This window comes from Nomascus leucogenys, unplaced genomic scaffold (assembly GCF_006542625.1).
Source record: "Nomascus leucogenys isolate Asia unplaced genomic scaffold, Asia_NLE_v1 000791F_90619_qpd_obj, whole genome shotgun sequence".
In the NCBI taxonomy this organism is placed as follows: domain Eukaryota; kingdom Metazoa; phylum Chordata; class Mammalia; order Primates; family Hylobatidae; genus Nomascus; species Nomascus leucogenys.
Window position 1 is genome coordinate 26,697 of NW_022097883.1, and position 6,000 is coordinate 32,696.

Consider the following 6,000-nt stretch of genomic DNA (forward strand, 5'->3'; position numbering starts at 1 on the left):
ACTCCTGCTACAAACCCTTCCCCTTGCCACGTACTGTCTCTCCTAGTTTCCTTCCTGCACGATTCCTCTGTAACTTTCCAAACATGTGCACCCCTCAATCCCGCCACCCTCCTGCCTGTCTCTCCTTAAACACGAACCCACAAACCCCTCTAAAGCCAGGCACGCCCGTACCCCACAACCCTCTCAAAGTTCGCATTTCTAAAACGCCCTCCCTTCCTACTATTCCTAAGGCGTAAGCTGCCGCCCTCATGCCTGCTCCGAGCCCGCTCTTCTGGCTCTCCTCCTCTTACATCTTCTTCTACGGACCCTCCTCTGCCAACAGGCCCCCTTCACAACCCTACTACCTGTTCACCCTCAAAGAAACCTACAACGCTAACCGGAGGTCACACACCAATGTCATCAGTTACACCTGATGCTCCATCGACGCATCCTCAGTAAACCTTCCCCTCCCTAAACTCACCATAATAAATAGCGGTTAGGACTCTTATTTCCACATGTTCCACTTTGCCATTTGCTTTCCACACCAACAATCCCGCAGTGCCTGTAAAACTGAATGTCCCCAAAACTATGGGTGTCCCTGGACCAGCTGTGTTATGAATTAAATCACCAAAAAAAAAAAGACAGACAGACCCCATTCATATATTATGTCACCAAAACAATGCCTCATCTCAAGCAATTCACATCACTGACCCAGCCAATGCAATCTGGGCCAGGCAGCCACAGGGGGAATATACCCAAGCACTTACCCAGCACAAACTATAACCATCGCCCGTACCCTAAAAACTGACTCCCAACAGGTTCCAGCCGAAATTAACACACATATTTCTCAAGGAGAGACTGAACTACAATCCCAGCTACACCCACAGGCCGACACAACCTCCATACAGGCTTCCTGGCTTCTGTTCCTCAATCAAGGATTACTACTATTAAACACCTCTCAGGTCCCTACTTCCGATTGTTTCTTTGCAAACACCAACAAACCCCCTCTTGCTGCGGTTCCACTCTCTAGCTCCATAAACACAAGCAACTCCTCCCCGCCGACCACCGGCAACTCACATTGCTCTCCTTCTCTGAAGGCCTTCAAGCCTATCAGTTTAATCACCCTAAACCCAACTCTCCTGAGGACCGTCGGGAAAAAAAAGCAATCTTCCTACCTATCATGCTTGGAATCTCTCTAACAACCTCTCTCATAGGTATACAGCGTATCCCAATTTTCAGACCGCCATTGAGGAAATGGCTCAGTCTCTAGCTGCCCTCCAGCGACAAATCACATCTCTAGCTGGTGTCACCCTTCAAAACCGCCGCGCCACCGACCTACTCACAGCCGAAAAAGGCGGTACTTGCATCTTCTTACAGGAGAACTGTTGTTATTCCCAAGTAATCGAAACTAGCATTAAAACCTACATCAGATAAAACATAAACTAATGAATGCTAGCACTACTCTCTCCCTTTGGGAAACCCTCAAAACCCCCTCTTAGCTTGGCTCCTTCCCTTTTTAGGCCCCTAATGGGTATCCTCGCTTTCTGCGCACTACTCCCCTGCCTCATTAAGTTTCTCTTCCATATCTAACCAAACATTTAACCAGCTTCTCCTCAGAAACTACCAACTTTTAGCCACCAGCGAGGACGGGACAGATTCCACAGACGGGCTCACAACCTGCTACCCCAAGCCAGTCATGACAACCGCCAACCAAATCCACAAATTTCTCAACGATCTCCATGCCGACAGCTGGCTCATTGCCAACCCATCCCTGCCCCTCAACTGGCTCACGGCACTGGAGGATCTATACCTACAAGGAACATTACCCCATGCACAACCCTGACAGTTCTCCCTGTGCCCCCTCCCCACAGCGCCCCCACTCAGCAGGAAGCAGCCAGATGAACCACGATGCCCATTTTCCCCCATTTAAGAAAACAAAAAGGGAGGAATGTTAGGTAACATGGGGTACCTTAAAATGGTGCCGTACCTTAAGATGGGGCTGGTTCCGGGTTCTTCTCCCCTCCTTGACCAGGCACTGTCTGAACCCGCCAAAGGAGGGCCAATCAGAAAGAAGCATCTCCCAGGCCGGGCGCGGTGGCTCACGCTTGTAATCCCAGCACTTTGGGAGGCCGAGGCGGGCGGATCACGAGGTCAGGAGATCGAGACCACGGTGAAACCCCGTCTCTACTAAAAATACAAAAAATTAGCCGGCGTGGTGGCGGGCGCCTGTAGTCCCAGCTACTCAGAGAGGCTGAGGCAGGAGAATGGCGTGAACCCGGGAGGCGGAGAGCTTGCAGTGAGCCGAGATCGCGCCACTGCACTCCAGCCTGGGTGAAAGAGCGAGACTCCGTCTCAAAAAAAAAAAAAAAAAAAAAAAAAAAAAAAAGAAAGAAGCATCTCCCGCCTTCCCTTGGGCCTGCCCCTAGCCCAATCCACGTAGGCCCAAGGGATATAAAACCCAGCACACCAGCAGCCCTCTCTCTCTTCTCTTCCTTCTCCTTGCGTGGTGCCGCTCGATACCTCCAATAAAGATCTCTTGACCGCGACCGGTGTAGTTTGGTCTCCGCCCGGCCCCTTTCAATCGCACCCGGCCAATGATCTTTTTAACCATTTTTATTTTAGAGATGGGATCTTACTATGTTGCCCAGGCTGATCTTGAACTCCTGGGATCAAGAGATCCTCTTGCCATGGCCTTCTAAAGTGCTAGGATAACAGGTGTGAGCCACCACACCAGCTGATCTCTTATCACTGCTACCTCCCATCTAAGATGGCTAAGTGGTTGTATTCACAGCCTCTTTTGCCAGTTCTTTCCAGTTTGGAAGACAATGTTCAAGGAGAACCATTCATACCCTTCTCAAGATAGGAGAAGTGCCATCATGAACTACTGGGGCTACTCCCTCACCTAATCTGACCTGCAGAAGGCTTGGGGATTACCAGATTCTGCCCAGCAAGAAGCCCTGAATGATTTCAACGACACTAGCTTTGCGGCAGAGAAACTATGAGACTGAGTGGCCGGGCGCGGTGGCTCACGCCTGTAATCCCAGCACTTTGTGAGGCCGAGGCGGGAGGATCACGAGGTCAGGAGATCGAGACCATCCTGGCTAACATAGTGAAACCCCGTCTCTACTAAAAATACAAAAAATTAGCCGGGCGAGATGGCGGGCACCTGTAGTCCCAGCTACTCGGGAGGCTGACGCAGGAGAATGGCGTGAACCCCGGGGGGCGGAGCCTGCAGTGAGCCGAGACCGCGCCACTGCACTCCAGCCTGGACGACAGCGAGGCTCTGTCTCAAAAAAAAAAAAAAAAAAAAAGAAACTATGAGACAGAATTTAGTTTCCTCACTTCAGAAACGAGGACATTGGAAAAGATATCCTCCAAAAGCTCTTCCAGAGCAAACTGTCAGAATTTAGTGACTATTACTTTATCAGTATGATTTCCTAATGTGCTATGTACATTTTTTTTGTTTAATTACCTGTAAGTGGCCTGGCGCGATAGCTCATGCCTGTAATCACAGCACTTTGGGAGGCTGAGGTGGGTGGATCACCTAAGATCAGGAGTTAGAGACAAGGCTGGCCAATGTGAAACCCCAACTGTACTAAAAATAAAAAAAGCTGGGCATGGTGGCAGGCGCCTGTCATCCCAGCTACTCTGGAGGCTGAGGCAGGAGAATTGCTTGAACCTGGGAGGCAGAGGTTGCAGTGAGCCAAAATCGCACCATTGCACTCCAGCCTGGGCGACAAGAGTGAAACTCCTTTTCAAAAAAAAAAAAAAAAATTTACCTATAAGTAATTGCTTAATTACTTATAGGTAATTAAATTCTGGACATGCAAGAGTGTGCTTTTAGAATGAACCAACATTATGGCCAGGGGCAGTGGCTCATGCCTGTAATCCCAGCACTTTGGGAGGCCGAGGCGGGCGGATCACCTGAGGTGGGGAATTTGAGACCAGCCTGACCAACCTGGAGAAACCCCGTTTCTACTAAAAGTACAAAATTAGCCGGGTGTGGTGGCGCATGCCTGTAATCCCAGCTACTAGGGAGGCTAAGGTAGGAGAATCGCTTGAACCTGGGAGGCAGAGGTTGCGGTGAGCTGAGATCTCACCATTGCACTCCAGCCTGGGCAACAAGAGCGAAACTCCATCTCAAAAAAAAGAATGAACCAACATTTATTTTGTCATAAACGCATATCCAGGTCTCCACTGTACAAAACATTTTTCTAGGTGCTTCCATCTGGAAAATGTTACCCATTTGTCATACCAGCAATTTTACATGTAGTACATTTATTCTACTTTTTATTAATGAGGAAATTAGTGACAACTAAGACTATCTGGCTATAAGAGGCAGACTTGGGACTTCAGACTCTACTCAATGTATTTACCAAGATTCTTTTTTTTTTTTTTTTTTTTTTTTTTTGAGACAGAGTCTCACTGTCGCCAGGCTGGAGTGCAGTGGCGCGATCTTGGCTCACTGCAACCTCTGCCTCCTGGGTTTAAGTGATTCCCCTGCCTCAGCCTCCCAAGTAGGTGGGACTACAGACACCAACCACCACGCCTGGCTAATTTTTTGTATTTTTAGTAGAGATGGGGTTTCACCATGTTGGCCAGGATGGTCTCAATCTCCTGACCTTGTGATCCACCTGCCTTGGCCTCCCAAACGGGCATGGTGGCGCACGCCTGTAATCCCAGCTACTGGGGAGGCTGAGGCAGGAGAATCGCTGGAACCCAGGAGGCAGAGGTTGCAGTGAGCCAAGATTGCGCCACTGCCCTCCAGCCTGGGCAACAGAGCGAGACTCCGTCTCAAAAATAAAATAAAATAAAATAAAATAAAGTAAAATAAATAAAATAAAAAAATAAAATAAATTACCTCCCAGTATAAACACTAAAGACATTATAGTCATGGGCTCTGAGGACTAAGCCCTGATTTTTTTTCTTGCCCAAATTCCTATCTAAGAGGTCTGGGGAATCATGCCCTACAAACCATAAATTTTCATCAGATGAGTTTTATTTAACCCTATATATCATGACTTACTTTCCAGTCTGACTCTAGCATAACATTTTTTGTTTTTTGAGACAGTCTTATTCTGTCACCCAGGCTGGAGTACAGTGGTGCGATCTCGGCTCACTGCAGCCTTCACCTCCTGGGTTTAAATGATTCTCCCACCTCACCTCCCAAGTAGCTGGGACTATGGGCATGCGCCATTGCACCTGGCTAATTTTTGTATTTTTAGTAGAGAGGGGGTTTTGCCATGTTGGCCAGGCTGGTCTGGAACTCCTGGCCTCAGGTGATCCGCCCACCTCGGCCTTCCAAACTGCCGGAATTACAGGTGTGAGCCACCGTGCCCAGCCTTCTTTTTAGAAAGAAGGTCTGGCTCTGTTGCTCAGAGTACAGTGGCATGATCGTAGCCCACTGCAGCCTTAAACTCCTGGGCTCAGGTGATCATCCCGCCTCAGCCTCCTGAGTGGCTGGGACTACAGGCATGTGTCACTATGCCTGACTGCTATTTTTTTTTGGGAGACAGTGTAACTACCCAGTGGGTTCACCTTACCTGCTGCCTAGACAGAGGCGATTTATGAAGACAGGGGAATTGCAATAGGGAAAGAGTAATTCATGCAGAGCTGGCTCTGCGGGAGACCATTATATTATTACTCAATTAAGTTTGCCCAGCATTTGGGGATGAGAGTTTTTAAGGACAACTCGGTGGGTGGGGGGGAACCAGTGAGCCGGGAGTGCTAATTGGTCAGGTCAGAGATGAAATCATAGGGAGTGGAAGCTGTCTTCTTGCACTGAGTCAGTTCCTGGGTCGGGGGGGGTCACAAGATCAGATGAGCCAGTTTATCGATCTGGATGGTCCCAGCTGATCCATCAAGTGCAGGGTCTGCAAAATATCTCAAGCACTGATCTGAGGAGCAGTTTAGGGAGGGTCAAGATTTTATAATCTCCAGCTGCATGAATCCTAAACCATAATTTCTAATCTTGTGGCTAATTTCTTAGTCCTACAAAGGCAGCCTAGTCCCCAGGCAAGG